This window comes from Furipterus horrens, unplaced genomic scaffold (assembly GCF_987537825.1).
Source record: "Furipterus horrens unplaced genomic scaffold, mFurHor1.1.pri manual_scaffold_11, whole genome shotgun sequence".
NCBI classification, from domain to species: domain Eukaryota; kingdom Metazoa; phylum Chordata; class Mammalia; order Chiroptera; family Furipteridae; genus Furipterus; species Furipterus horrens.
In genome coordinates, this window is record NW_028327181.1 from 10,539,980 (window position 1) to 10,556,222 (window position 16,243).

Genomic DNA, 16,243 nt, shown 5'->3' on the forward strand with positions numbered 1-16,243 from the left:
ATTCCTTTCAGCGCTGTAATATGTTCATCTATTAGGTTCTAGCCTCCATTGTTTGCAATGAGAAGTCAGCTGTCATTTGTATCATGTTCCTCTGTTTATACTGTCATTTCCCTCTGACTGTTTTCACAATTCTTCTCTTTATTTTTGGATTTCAGCAGTTTGACTGTGCTGCACTAGGCGTGGATTTCTTTTTCTTTTTTTTTTAATCCTCACCTGAGGACATGCGCACTGGCTTCAGAGAGAGGGGAAGGGAGAGAAAGAGAGAGGGAGAGAAACATCAATGTGTAAGAGAAACACTGATCAGTTGCCTGCCAACAAGCTGGCAATCAGGGACCTAGCCCACAACCCAGACATGTGCCCATGACTGGGAACCCAACCAATGACCCCTCAGCTTGCAGGATGACACCCAGCCTGCTGAGCCATACCAGTCAGGGCCACTGAACTTTTTGAATTTGTAAATTTACCTTTGATTAAATTTGACAAATCATCAGCAAATATTTATTTAAATATTTTTATGCCTCATTCTCCTTCCTTTCTTTCACTAAAATTTGAATTACATATGATATGTAGGTCTATTAATTTTGTCCCATGGGTCCATGAGGCTCCACCTAATTTTTTCATTTAGGACTTTTTTTTCTCTCTGGTCTTCAGAATGAGTAATTTCTATTGGTCTATCTTCAAATTCACTGACTTTTCCTTTGTCATCTTCTTTCATCCTATTAAGTGCATCAAGTTTATTTTACATTTCAGTTATTGTGCATTTTAGTTCTTTAAATTCCACTTGGTTCTTTTTTTATACTTTCAATTTCTCTGCTGAGAAATTGATTTTGTTCCTTCCTTATGACTATACTTTCCTTTAAAGCCTTGAAAAGAGAGTTGCTTTAAAACTCTTGATGCTTGCTCCAACATACGAGTTGTCACTTTTTCTCTCTGAGGATGAGTTTTGAGTATGAGTCAGTTTTCTGTTCCTTCATGTCTAACACTTATTTTTGTGTGTGTGCTAGACATTATCAACGATACATTGGCGGAACTGTGGATTCCATTATGTTCCTCTCAAGATGTCAATCTTGTTCTAGCAGGCAATTAACTTGGCTGGACTCAAACTCTAAACTTGGTTTTCCTTACAAAGGGCAGCAGCTGAAATTTTCATCAGGTCTTCAACTTCCAGCTGCTGACTTTACTGGGACCCCTGGGACCTCCTGTGCATATATATATAATAATTCAGTAGATAGCCAAGGATTTGGACCTATCTTGTACACAAAATTTGAAACTATCTCCTTTACAGCTAATTTATTTCTGGGATCTCCTTAAAATTCCAGAAATGTGCTTGGAATTCTGAACTCTTGACACTTCAAACCAGTAAGACCAGTGCTTTCTACATATCCCCACCTCCTACATAGATTAGAGAGTGCCTCAGGCAGAAAGTCACAAAAATGAAAGTTTGATCCACTGCAGCTCCTGTCTTTCAAGTGCTGACTTCCCTCACAGTTCTGCCTGCTATTGGGGTTTGTTTGTTTGTTTTGGTATAAATTTTGTTCAGATTTTATAATTCTACTCTGAGGTAGGATTAGTCTTACTATAAGGGATAAAGAAGCCAGTGACTCTCAAACCAGTAGGAGATAGTTAACAGATGAATCATGGAAAAGGGGCGAGGAAATGACATTCCGCAGCTCCTCACACATATCTCTGGGATCAGAAGGAGGAAGATTGTCATCAGCAAACACAGAGAAATGGGAAGATGTAGTTAGTTAACTTTGCAAATAAATTGGAGATAGACCTATAACTAGATTATCCTTAATCACACCCTGAGTTAAGTAGTTAATCAAGTTAGATTGTGAACCTGGATTAACCAGTAATGGAGAAAAGGGGAGGACAGAGGGGAGGGGAACTAATTGCATTAGGGAGGGGGAGCTAATTGTGTTAGTATAAAACCAGTTTTCTTTGTCTACTTCACGGTCAGGCGCATGCCCCTGGCTGGCAGTACACCCGACTCTGCAGACTCGTGAATAAATGCCTCACTTTGCTGCTGAAGTCCTGTGTCCTGGTGTTTTATTGTGAGCGTTTCTCACATTACCAAGCTGCTCTGCTATCACTTTCTCTTATGTCCTTTCACCCTTTTATTCCTCAGAGCACCCCCTTAAGGTCACCATAATCAGACCCCATATTTAAGCTGAGGAAACTAAGGCTTTGAAAAGTGAAGCCATTTGCCCAAGGTCACACACTTAGTTCATGGCTGAGCCAGGAGCTGAAACCAGCCAGATGACATCATGCTCTCCTTGCTCTGCCTGACAACCATTCCTAAATATCTTCAAGGTGGTTTGGATTGCAACCCACAGCATCAGAGTCATTTCAGAAACTATGAAAAGTAGAGATGCTAAGCCCATCTACTGGATTCATATTTCTAGTGGTAGGGACTAGGCATCTACATTTTATACTGCTTCCTGATTATTCTAATGCCCAGTCAGGGATGGAAACCACCAGCATCCTCTGTCACCTGTAGCCCAGGATGCTCACTTTTCCATCATGCTTCACCTGGGTAGTGACATCAGCGTTGAGGTTTAGACTGTAGGCTCTGGAGTCACTCCATGTAGCACATCTTGGCTCTGTTATTAGTTAGTTGGGTGGCTCTCTGAGCCTCCTGCTTCATCCTCTCTTAAATGGAAATAATGAGCAAGCACACCTGCCTCCCAGGGATGTTGTCAGCATGTGAAGAAGCATTTAGCATTTAGCACAGTGCCTGACACCAGGTAGATCCTCGATAGATAGTGATAGATAGTACCTACTTTTATAAAAATTTTATTTAGTTTTAGAGAGAGGGGAAGGGAGGGAGAAAGAGAAGAAGAGAAACATCAATGTGTGGTTGCCTCTCACGCGTCCGCATCTGGGGACCTGGCCTGCAACCCAGGCATGTGTGTGACTGGGAATCAAACCAGCGCCCCTTTGGTTCGCAGGCTGGTGCTCAATTTCTGAGCCACACCAGCCAGGGCACGGACTCTCTTATATCTTCTATCTAAATCTAGCTAGCTTCTAGAGTTAAACTACACCTATGTCTTCTAATGTATTTCAATACCCTCCTCTCCCAAAAGTTAACAAACAACCTCTATCCTTGCAACTAAACCAACCTTAAAAAAGTCCCTCTGCCCTAGTGCAGGAAGCATTTTAACTTGAGCTCAGAGCCTGAAAGAACTTCTTAGGAGTGATGAAGATGCCCTCAGCACCAGGTTGCGCCACTTCTTGTCTCTGAGTTGGACCTTATAGGCCACACCTTCATTAAAGCCCTGAGTGGCAACTTTGAATGCCAGAATGGGTTGCACAAATCATGAGACCAGACTCAATTTGCTACAACTGATTGCCTCCGTTCCTAAGAGTCACGCCTGATTCAGAGTTTCCGAAGCGGCGGAACCCAGGCCTGACCAAGAGGACCCAGGAAAAGCAAGCTCCTTACAACCCATTTCTAGGCACTGGTGAGCAGCTTGGGGGGAGCCTGGCCCCTTGCCTGGCAGATTCCTCTTCAGGACTCCTCCCCAGGGAACCTGTCCTGCGGACATATGGCACCCCCCCCAAGTGACCATATGCTGCTGGGCTCTTCTGCCAGCCAGAGTGGTCACTCAGCCTCCATCCTGTGTCAAGTCTCTGGGTTTCAGTGAACACCAAGGACCAGAGGGGTTCTCAGAGCTGGGACATGTTCCTGGGAAGGGAGGAAGAGGACCCCCTATTTATTGGGGACCCTCTGTGTGCCAGGTGCTGCACGTTCTTTCTCTTACCTCATCCACTGTAATGGCTTCTGTTTTCCTCACCACTGAACCCCCACAGTAGATACTTGGTAAATATTTAATTGTGATCATAGTACAATAGCTACCATTTATTGAGTGATTATTATGTGTCAGGCACTGTTCAAAGTGCTTTTTCTTTTCTTTTCTTTTCTTCCCTTTTCTTTTTTATCCTCACCTGAGGCCTTTTTTTTTGTTTTTTTTTTTTGCATTTAGAGAGGAGGGGAGAGAAAGAAAGAAAGAGACATCAATGTGAGAGCTAAACATCGATTGGTTGCCTCTCCTATGTCCCCCAACAGAGGATTGAGCCCACTACCTGGGCATGTGCCCTGATGGGAATTGAACCCGCCACCATTTGGTTTATGGGACGATGCTCCAACCAACTGAGCCACACTAGCCAGGGCCTATTTCTTAACTCATACAATATTTGCTGGGTTTAAAAATCAGGTAACCCTATAAGGCTAGACTCTTTATTCCTGTTTTACAGAAGAGGAACCTGAAATACAGCAAAGGGAAAGAGAGGTCAAAAGGCAGACGGGGGCCAGGCTTCGAATCCAGGGAAGTGTGGCGCTCCAGGAAGTGGAAGGAAGGGCCTGGGTTTGGTGAATGAGATGGGGGTGCGAAGGAAGGAACAAAGTGGGCTTTGAAGGAGGCGCTTCGGAGGAAGCAGGAGCCAAGGCTGGTGACTGACTGGCGGGAGCCATTGCCCGCTGACTGCCTCTTAGAGCAAGTGTTTCAAATGCAGCAAGATAGTCCCCGGCCACTCGCCAGAGAAACGCTGACATCATGTCCACAGGACCACACCCTCTTCCCACAGGAAGAAGCAAAATGAACCTTAAATTTCACTACGGCCACTGAGGGGTGTGCAGGTTTGAAGGGTATGGCTGCTGCCTCAGTCATCACAAGCCCTGACTGCCTTGAGCTCCTCTGGTCAGATTCTCTCCTGGAGGCCCAGTGTGGGGAGTGAGTGAGTGAGTGAGTGTGTGTGTGTGTGTATGTGTGCGCGCGTAGGGTGTGGCAGGCAGCTCCTCAGTGCAGCAGCTGTGAGTCATGGTGACGCTCCTACCCTGGAGCCAGGGCCTACCTGAGCAGGTAGGAGCACATCACAAACCCATGCACTCAGCCTCGTTCCAAGGTGAGGCCGCTGGGGTTGCCCTGTTGAAGGAGCTATGAAGCTGACCTGCCCTCCTGGGCCAGCCATTCAGTGGACCTGACCTCTAAGGTGGGACAGAGGGCCACCACAAGGCCAAGCCTGGGCGTGGTGCCCACGGAAAGGTGCTCTCTGCCCTTGTGACCCCAATAACCAAGTTTGCCCTGGTCACCTCAGTCACTCTGTCACATCCCCTTGTTTTCTTCACCACACCCAGCTCTAGCAATTGACCTTGACACCTCCGATCACTTGCATGTTATCTCCCCTGCTGCCCTGAAGCTCTTGTCTGCTGCTCCTCACTGTCCGCCTGGAACAGAGTATGGCACAGAGCAGGTGCCAAATAGGTGCGGGTGAGCTGTGAGTACAGCCACACCCGCGGTCCTGGTGTTCCAAGACCCTCCAGCTGGGCTAGCAGGAACTCCTGTCTTGGACATGGGTACCTTTCCAAGTTTTTGGTGGCATTCTGGGTTCTGGGTTCTGACAGGGGCTGTGGCTCTCTCTGAGGTCCTGCTGCTTGCAGACCTGAGACCCTCTGCCCCCTGATCTCTGCATCTCAACCACTGGCCCACTGCCAACCTCCCTCTGGGGCCTGCCTGACTAGGCCCTGTGCTGACCCCTCCATCTGGCCAGCCCCCTGCGGTGTGTCCTGCTGAGCTCCTTCAGAGAAGGGGACCCCTTGGCAGGCCTGTGGGAGCCCCGTGTGAACCCCTTCTTATCTTCACACCACAGCCTTCTCCAGTCCAGAGCAACCGGACTACGTAGTGATGAAGAAGGGCAAACACAGCCTCAGACTGTCCCACCTCCAGGCCTACCCCTCCGTGGGCCCCCTCTGCTGGGTGTCTTTCTTGTGTGATTTCCTCAGAGGCCCCTTTCCTCCCTTTATCTAGCTTCTGCAGCCCCTGCCAAGCCTGTTGGGCTGGTTTGAGCCTGTCTGAATTCCAAGTCCCAACACTTGGTGAGGGTGTCAGGTCTTTCCCAAGAAGCCCATGGGTTCCATACAAACCAGGGGGTATGGCTGGCCACATGTCAGGAGGCGCCATGCCCACCCCCTCATACCTGATGCTCCATAGGTATTCAGGGGCTTGTCTGTTTCTAGCCCCTAGGGCCCTTCTGGAGGCCACCATGGGCTGATTGCTTAGCCCTGGCTCAGCCAAAACATCCTTGCCCGGGAACTCTGCCCAACAATCAAGAAGCTGGGAGACGAGAATGCACATTTTCTAAGCACCCACTATGAGCCAAGCATCCTGCTGGGCCCTTCCGAATTTAAGATCTCCCAATTGCCCAAAACTTTAATAAATTTCAGTGAACGCCTACTCTCTGTCATGCTTTATGGAACTTATCGTCTTAACAACATTCTTGTGGACTGTTATTTCCATTTCAGAGTTCAGGAGACCGAGCATCAGAGAGGTGAAGGGGCTTCCCCAGGGTTATATGGCTGGGAAATTACTCCCAATTCTGTGCTCATCCCACGCTGCCACATTCTACCCCCAGCTGTGGCCTTAAAGGATTCATGCTCAAGGAAAACAGGCATGAACTACAACACGCTACTCATCTAAACAAGGGGTGCAAACTCCAGCTCATCCTGGACCCAAGTCAATCATTTCAAGGAGTGAAGCCATCCAGGTGTAAACCACAGGGATGATTGGAGACTGTGGATAACTGGGGCGTCTATAACAGGGCCTGGAAGCCAGTAGGTCCTTAATATTTTTGGAATGAATATGTTATATGGTACATACCAAATATTACATTAAAAATGACTTCTGAAGAAAAAAAAAGCACACCTAACGATTTACTGGAGGTGACTATGTGACAAGTCCTAAGCTGAACACTTCATGTCCTCTACGATCTCATTGAATCCTCATGAATCCTCACTATACAGATGAGGCTCAAGAACATGGCATGTGCCCAAGGTCATAGCTAGAATCTGGCAGAAGCAGAATTTGAACTTAGCAAAGTCACGAGACTGGAATAATGCTGGAAGTGAACTGGGGACAAAGTTGGGCTCAAGAAGCAGTGGTATGGAGGTGAGGTCATGGAGGGGGAAGACGCTGTGCTAATGCAGGGCTGTGTCATTTACGAGCTTGGGGTTGGCCGGGCGGCGTCAGGTTTTTACCTGGGGACTCCGAAGCCACGCGGAGAAGGCTACAGGTTACGGCATGTGGATGTGTCACGTTGCATGCACTCAGGTTACAATGTACTGAAAAATGCTGAGACAGCAGCTAAGAGCCTCACAGACTCACCTCCCCCAGTTCACCCGGAGGCCCAGAGGGGACAAGCTACTTGCAGAAGGACACCAAGAAGCCATTGAGTGCAGGCTTCTAAACCTGAGACTCTCTGCCCAGTGCTGCATAGTCTCTCCATTCTCTGAGAAGTTCAGCTTGGGGAGCCGCAGCTCCTTGATATAGGCTCCACGGTTGCTACTGACTCTGCTTTTCTCCCAATAATATGTTTAAGGGAAGTAGTGGCCCATACAGGGCTATTCCCTGTCCCCCTTTGTCCTCCTAAGTAACTTATCTTCAAAATCTACCCCAGATAGAGCCATTGTCTCCCACTGGGTCCAGGTCACCCTTTCCTCCTCCTCCTTCTAATCACTGAGATACAATTCACACACACATGAGTTAAGGTTCTCCAGAGAAACAGAACCAATAATGTTATAGATACAGATGAGAGGAGATTTATTACAGGAATTGACTCACATTATGGAGGGTGAGAAGTCGCACGATCTGCCATCTGCAAGCTGGAGGCCCAAGCGAGCCTGTGGTATAATTCAGTCTGAGTCTGAAGAGCTGAGAATCAGGTGCACTGATGTCTCCAAGGGCACGAGAAGGTAGATGTCCCAGCTCAAGCACAAAAGCAAACAGGCACTCCCTCTGCCATTCTGATCTGTTCAGGCACTCAACGGATTGAATGAGGCCCATCTGCAGTGAGGAGGAGCATCTGCTTCATTCAGTCCACCAATTCAAATACTAACCTCCAGAACCCGCCCCCCACAGACACACTGGGAAGCAATCTTACCAGCTGTCTGGGCACCCCTTAGCACAGTCAAGTTGAAACATAAAATTAAATATCACAACATACTAAAAAAAATTCACTCTTTTTACAGTGCAAAACTCAGTGGTTTTTAGTATAGACACCAACTTGTACAACCAACACCACATTACAATTCCAAATCATTTTCGTCACTCCCAAGCGCCATTCCCCCTTAGTGGTCATTCCCCTCCCCCACTCTCTCTTCCCTATCCCTCATCAACCTCTAACTTACTTTCTGTCTCTATGGAGTTAGCTATTCTGGACATTTCATGTAAATGGAATCAAGCAATACGTGACCTTTTGTATCTGACTTCTTTCACTTGGCATCATGTTTTCAAGGCCCACGCATGTTGTGGCACGTGTCAGACTTCATTCTTTTTTATGGCTAGACCACATTATGTTTATACATCCATCAGTGGATGGACATTTGGGTTGCTTCCACTTTTTGGCCATTATGAAGAATGCTGCTATGAACATTTGTATAGTTTTTGTGGGGACACCATTACTTCTTTTTAAAAAATATATATATTTTATTTATTTATTTGTTTATTTTTAGAGAGAAGGGAAGGGAGAAAGAGAGGGAGAGAAACATCAATGTGTGAGAGATATGTTGATTGGTTGTCTCTCACACACACCCAACCGGGGACCTGGCCTGCAACCCAGGCATGTGCCCTGACAGGGAATCGAACCCACGACCTTTGGGGTCACAGGTTGGCATTCAATTCACTGAGCCACACCAGCCAGGGCACCATTACTTCTTGCCTGGACCAGATCACTAACCTCCTGGCTGAGATCCAAGCTTCTGCCCTTGGCTCCCACAGGTGCATTCTTCTTACAGCAGCAAGAGGGAGCCTTTGACAATGGAAGTGAGGTCATGTCATTCCTCTGTTTTAAACCTTGAGTGGCGCCCCATTACCCTGAGAACACTGAGGACCCAGCAGTCTCCTCCCAGCCCCACAGTCACCCCAAGTTGTCTTACTTCTGCTCAGTTCCTCAAATGAGCTATGCTCCTTCCTACTTCCATGCTAGGGGATGGGTCTTAAAGCGGCATTTTGGTAGCTGTAGGAGATGCTGCTGGTGCCCTGCCCAGATCCCTTTCCTGAGCAGCGGCATCCATCTCCCAGCTGCTAGGAGTGTTGGCTGCTCCCTTCTGCAGAGAACTGCCCTCAACCAAAGGGCAGCAGGTTATGATGCCCCCTGCTGCTCCCTGACCAAAGAGCCTGCGGTAGGTGACTGATATAGGGACACAAAAGGTTGGCCCTCCCGCTTCAAGGTGGGACAAATTCTATGGTACAACTTAGATTCCAGAGCACCATGGCCCCCTGCCCCTGCCACGGAGGATCAGGCCATAGCTAGATCTCACCAGCCCCATACCTGCCCTATCCTGCTTCTCTCACTCCTTCAGCAAATCTCACGCACCGGTGTCAGACCTGGTCTAAGATGATAACATTTTACATGAGATTGACCAGTTGTCCACGTCAATATCATACGCTTCCCCTCCCTACTTCTGCTGATGGAGGTGATAGGGAGGAAGGCGAGGCACTCCCCCAAGTCCCCTCTGGCACCGCCTCTGTGGCCAGGCACCCTGTCAGTGCCCCCAAGGTACCACGCACATCCCCTTGCACCCTGCATACTTCACTTGTTTGTGTGACTGTTGACTGTCGACTGTCTCTCCCCACTTGATCTTAAGTTCTCCAAGGGCATGAACCACATCTGTCTCATTTTCTACCTCAACTTCATTCCCTGGCACCTTGGGGGAGTCTAATAAACATGTGGTGAAGGGTATTCCTTGCCGCACTAATTATAATACCAAGAGATTGGAAATGATCTCAATGTCCATGAAAGGGACACTGATTAAATAATTCATGGACCATCTCTACAATAGAATACTATATACCCATTTAAAAGGAACAAAGTAGATGTATATGGATTGATACAGAACAACCCCCAAAGTGCTTACATAGTTCAGTCAAAAAACCCATTACATATAGGATGCTATTTTCTGTTAAAAATTGTATGTACTGTCCTGGCTGGTGTGGCTCAGTGGATTGGGCACCAGCCTGCAAACTGAGAGGTCGCTGGTTCAATTCCCAGTCAGGGCATATGCCTGGGTTGCAGGTCAGGTCCCCAGTTGGGGGTACACAAGAGGCAACCACACATTGATGTTTCTCTCCCTCTCCCTCCCTTTTTATTCTCTCTAAAAATAAAAAAATAAAATATTTAAAAAAGTGTATATACTAGTTATACACAAACTTTTACCAAGTGGGAGGTCAGCACCCCGAATCTCTGTGTTGTTCAAGGGTCAGCTGTACTTTCAAGGAACAAAGCTCAGGAATATTGAGAGGAATACAAAAATATCAGCGCCCAAAACATTAACTCTCACAATTACTACATCAAAAAAGAAAAAGAAAGAAAGAACGAAAAGAAAAGAAAGAAGGAAGGAAGAAAAGGACACATGTTTTTGGCTTGCTAATCCTTAGAACAGTGGTTTTCTCCACAGAAAGAAGCTGGATGCCTAGCAGATGGGGTGGGAGGACAACTGCAACCAATACCCTTCTGTCTTCTGAATTTTGTACCCTGTTTCAACCTCATAGAATCAAAGAATCTATAATACTTAGTCAAGTTTTGAATGAATCAAGAGTGGGGCTTGCAAAAGAAACCGCATTCTCGGCACCTGTGTAAGAACCAGGGGTCAGCTGAGCTTGCTTACCCAGCAGGCTTCTCACCCGCTTGATTTTGGAGATTCACACCAGCCGCAGCTCAGGTCCTGCTTTCCCGATGTTGTCTGACGTTGCCTTATAGTGAAGCCGGGGAAGTCAGAGAGGCCTCGGGGCGGCTTCCAGTCATCAGCCAGCTGCCTGGGAGCCAGCACAGGGCAGTGGAAGGAGCATGGGACTTATTTAGCGATATGTATTTCCAACGTCTAAAAAAAATGCAAATATTTGACCTAGAAATTCCACCGCCGAGCATTCATTCTAAAGGGACAATTAAGAATTATGCATAAAGGTTTAGCTCTAAGGATATTCACTGAAGGGTTGCTTATGACAGGGGTGGGGGAGGACGGAGAGAACCGCCTCAGTAACTGACTGAATGAATTAGGCGGCATTCACACAAAACATTTAGGTGTTCCTTATGCAGTTTTTAAAAGTTGTTTGCAGAAAGAAAGAAAAGAGCAGCCCTGGCCAGTGTGGCTCAGTTGGTTGGTGAGTCTTCCCGTAAACTGAAAGGTCACAGGTTTGGTTCCCGGTCAGGGCACATACTTAGGTTGCAAATTTGGTCCCTTTTGGGGGCACATATGAGAGGCAAACCCATTGACGTTCCTCTCCCTCTCTCTCTTCCTCCCTTCCCCCCTCTCTCAAACCAAGAAGCATGTCTTCGGGTGAGGATTTTTTAAAACAATTTTTTTAAAGAGCAAATGAAAGGAATGCCCAGTGTCAGGCAAAGCTTGGTTCAAATTCCTGCTGTACTCGTTACTAGCGGTATGACCTCCATATACTTAATTAACCTCTCTGGGCCTCTGTTTCTTCATCTATAAAATGGGTGTAGTATCAGATATATTAGGATTGGTAACAAATAACCAAAAATCTCACTGGTTTAACACAACGACATTTAAAAAAGATATCAGTCTGACCATGTTTCTCTCCCACTTAAAACCTGCAGTGGCTCCCCATTGCCGGTGAAAACTTCTCAGCCCTGCAGGGTTCGGCCCAGCTTGTCTATCCGGCCCCCTCTCTCACCGTCCCTTCCTAGCTCCCTGTGCAAGGCCCACACTTCCATTTCCAGAGTGGGCCTCGCTCGTGTCTGCCTCCAGGTTTTCCACGCTGCCTTCCACTCCACATCCCTCTTTGCTCACCCAGAGCTTCCTCAGGAAAGTCCCTCTCTCTGACTCCCCAATCTAGATTGGGTTCCAGTGCTCTCTGTTTGCATGACTCTTCCTGCTTTTCATCCAAGGTGATGATCAAATTTTGTAATTTAATATCAGTCTCTCCCACTATCCTGTAAGCTCAGAAGGGTTTGGTAGTATCTATTTCATTTACCACTGGGCCCAGTGCTTTATTTTCCTCATCAGTCAAATGGGAATGATAGCTGTTATGCACTGAATATCTGTGCTCCCCCCCAAATTCACATGTTGAGGCCCTAATGTATGGTATTTGGAGCTAGGGCGCTAATGGAAGTTATTACAGTTAAATGAAGTTATGAAGGTGGGAATCTAATCGAAGAAGGTTGGTGTCCTTATATATGAAGAGACAGCAGGGAGCTTTCGCTCTCCCTCTCTCTTTCTCTTCCTCCCCTCCCCCTTCTCTCTCCCAGCACACAAAGAGGTCGTATGAGCCCACAGTGAGAAGGCAGCTACCTACAAGCCAAAAATAGAGGCCTCAGAATGAAACCTACCTTTCAGGTACCTTGACCTTGGACTTCTACCCTCCAGAACTACGAGAAATAAAATTTCTGTTATTTAAGCCACTCAGTCAGTATTTGCTATGGCAGCCCACATGGATTAAGACATAACAGAACTCACCCAAATTGTTTCTTCAGGACTAATGGCTAATAACCACAAAGCACTTTAAGCTGTACCTGGCATGCCCTAGTAACTGTTAAGATGGTCACATACCAGATGGAAGTATTTGTGGAATGAATAAACAAATCCATTTTGCAAGTTTAAGTTCTTACAGACTGGATTTCTTAAAGGAAACTTACATGCATTATTATCCCAGTATATTCAGACATAGATGAACTCCTTAAAAAGGGGATTTCTAAAAAGAAAAATAATGGATTTCTAACAGGCAGGTTGTGTGTCTGACTTTCCACCCCCCCCCCCGGAATGTCCACCAGAGGGCCCCTTGAGCTCTTTCTCCATCTAAAATAATGCTGGCCACTGGGAGTCACCACTGCAAGAAGGAAGAAAAAGTTGAGTTTCCTCCATGGGTTTACTCCACGGGCGTAAACAAAGCTAAGACTATCATAGGTGTGACTGGGTTGTGGGGAAAGACTCAGGCCAGGGTGAGAAGAAGCAGGTGGGCATTTTAGTGTCACTAGCCCTCGGCTGGAGTCTTGGTGGCATCTCTGAACCTCAGTTTCCTCATCTAGAAAATGGAGAGATTCCTACCAGGCATACAGAGTTGTTGGGAGGACCAAATAAGAGCATTTTTTAAAATGATAGTTTTTGCTGTCATATCACTATGTTGTACTAAGTGCAGTGACCGCCCCCAGCCTCCCAGCTATTGCCCCCAAGGTCTGTTGTTTAGCACTCAGAATTTATATGCATCTAGATTAAACACAAGTTTTTATTGCTGTAGTCTCTGCTATTACCCATCGTACCTGCTGGTCTCACTTGGCTTGCTTTATTGCACATGCCTGGCCCCTAAAGGCCTCTGAGGTGGCAACTTCTGGTCTAAATAGAGTTCTGTGCCAGTCAGATAGTATCTGGAGTGCTTCACGAATAATCACAATTGCTGCTATTTATTGAGCCAGGCAACAAGCTATATGCCTCATGTATGGGAGCCAAATATAGCTAGGCTTCTGATTGCCTCGTCTCTGCGTGGTTACTTATTGGCAGAGAAATGTAATGAAAAGTAATTAGAATCATTTCTCAAGCTCTCAAAAAATGCAAAGGGTGGATTCATTTTTAAAAAGAGCTTTTTTGCTATGGTCACTCTTTTTTATTGTAGCCATTCTAATAGGTGTGAGTTTGGAGTAAGCACATTTTCAACACAGAGTGAATTTTTTTTTTACTCTCCCTCCTTCACATATACTTATGCCTCAAACTTCCTGACCACTTTTCTCCCAAGATGTAACCGTTTGGGGGATCCTGCATAATAAAGGAGAGGTATGGAGCCGAGTGGGCAAGAATCCTCTTCCCTGAGAAGGTGGAAGGAAAAGAGTATGAATAATCACACCTAGAGAATAATAAATTAGCTCATCTAATCCTCATGGTAACCCCAAGAGATTAGAAAGATCCTTAACCAGATTATAGTGATGAGGAAGCAGGCTCAGGGGTGAAAATGACTTACCCAAGGTTACATGGCTAGATGCAGGATTTGAATCCAGTTCCATCTGGTTCTAAATGTGGTGCTCGCACTTCTGCAGGATTCACTGTTCTGGATGTCACTATGGAAAGTAACCTTTCAGGGGGACCTGATCATAAACTCCTAACTAGGCAGGTTATGGGGTTAGCCATGGCCCAGGACTGTAAATTTTTAGGAAAAGGTTTATCCCTGCCTTAAGCAAGCCCTGTCCATGGTTTCTGGGCATCTAAATGAACATACTGGCAAGAGCAGAACATACCATTTTTTTTTAACACTTTCTTTCTCTACATGGTAAAAATATTTTCAGTATTAATCATGTAATAATCAATAGACCGTCATTTCCTTGATTCATCCTTTCATTTGAAGACAAGTAACAATAAGGAAGTAGGAATACATTTCAGTTTTAAAGATATTATTGAAGTTCAGTAAAATATGTCGTGCATGAACTAAAATTAGCACAGACCAAACAGTGTTAGACTTTGTCATACACACTGTTCCATCGTTTTAAAATAAACACACCCTGGCCAGGTAGCTCAGTTGGTTAGAGCATCATCCCGATACAACGAGGTTGTGGGTTCCATCCCTGGTCAGGGCACATACCATAATCAGTCAATGAGTGCAGAAATAAATTTGTTTCTAAATTAAAAGAAAACTCTCTACATAAAATGTCCCCCTTTGGTGCCACTGGCCCTACTACCTGGCCATTGGCACATGACTGGTTACATGAACAGGAGACCGGACACTTCGCGTGACACAGGGGTAGAACCCAGACGGGTGGCTGTGCACAGCTGAGTAGCAGTGACTTCTCTGAACCCGTTTCCTTATAACTAAGACGGGAATTCAACAACATCTTTCCTAAAGGACAGCCATGAAATCCAATGACATAAGGTATGTGTAGACATTTTCTTATTCTGTCTCTTGGGTTTATCCCTTTTCTCTGGGGAGGTCTTAAGGGGGGGAGATTTCAGCCTTACTGTCCTGTACTGCAGATGGGGACTCCTGGGTCCACATTGTTCCTGTCACCTCCTTGTGAACAGTGTGAGCTGCAGTGTCCACGAAACAAGACGTTCTTCCTGTCCCCCACTGCCACGCAGCCTCACCTTCCACCCTCCAAAAGAGTTCCTCAGGCCTGGACCTTGAACGTGGTGGAGGAAGAGCTGTACCCAAGGCAGTGGCCCTCCCATTTCAGCGGGCATCAGACTCCCCAGAGCTTGTGGAAGCCCAGCCCGAGCCCCAGAGCCCGTGATTGGGCGGACGTGTGGTGAGGCTGGAGGGCTCGCATTGCTAACAAGTCCCAGCTGAGGCTAACGCTGTTGGTGCCGGGGCCACACTGTGACACGCCCAGGCCTAAATCAATCACGGTAATTCCATCCTCCTCTGCCAGTGATTGATTTCAGAGTCGAACCAGCGGACCAATAAAATGCAAGGAGCTTGCTCTGGGGCAACAGGTATGAGCGGCTCCTTCCTCTCCTTCCTCCTCACAGGAGACCAAGATGCTTTAGTGAGTGGAAGCAGCCACTTTGTAACCATGAGGAGGACTGGCCTCTCGTGAAACTGATGCTGCGGACTGCTAAGGGGGAAGACGAAGAGAACCTGGGCTTTTAATGACAACGTCAAGCCCACTGCAGAGATGCGGCTGTGAACAAAAAAACAAATCCATCGGTGTCTCCTACGTCTTTCATACCGTGACCTCGGACCAAACTCACTGTCCTTAGCAAACGTATGAAAGCCTTCTCGTTGATGATTATCTATATTCATAAAATGTAGCCATAAATATTTTTGTTAGTAATGGCCAAAATGGCCTGACAACTGAGATAAATATCAAACTGGTGACAGTACTGACCATATGCAGTCACCCATCACAGAACCATCAGGAAGCATGGCTCCTGGCTCATACGGAATTCTTTTTTTTTTTTGTTTAAAGATTTTATTTACTTATTCTTAGAGAGAGGGGGAAGGGAGGGAGAGAAATATTGATGTGTGAGAGAGACATCAATCAGTTGCCTCCCGACAGGCCCCAGGCGGGGCCCAGGCCCACAGCCCAGACATGTGCCCTGACAGGGAGACAAACTGGCGACCCTTTGCTTTGTGGGCTGACGCTAACCTGAGCCACAGCAGTCAGGGCTCATACTGTGTTCTTTGTTCCTTTGTCTTGTCAATCATGAGTACCTGAGTTATACTATTAAACAGTATTGTAACGGGCATCTGGTAGCGGAAAGAACGTGGGCAGAATTGCTGGGTCATCTTTCTGCGCTGACCCTACAGAC

The 16,243-nt window shown here is 46.6% G+C and overlaps 1 long non-coding RNA gene across 2 annotated transcripts; it reads right to left on the reverse strand.

The window, feature by feature from the left end:
- Positions 1–184: 184 nt before the first annotated feature.
- LOC149996915 (uncharacterized) lies at positions 185–10,856 on the reverse strand. Of its 2 annotated transcripts, none has more exons than XR_016514245.1 (3): positions 10,661–10,856; positions 7,617–7,838; positions 185–228 (listed from the first exon to the last, which is right to left on the reverse strand). It is a non-coding gene; the product is annotated as an uncharacterized LOC149996915 (long non-coding RNA). The 2 variants fall into 2 exon arrangements; XR_016514244.1 differs by having other exon boundaries at positions 185–232.
- Between the last annotated feature and the right edge of the window lie 5,387 nt (positions 10,857–16,243).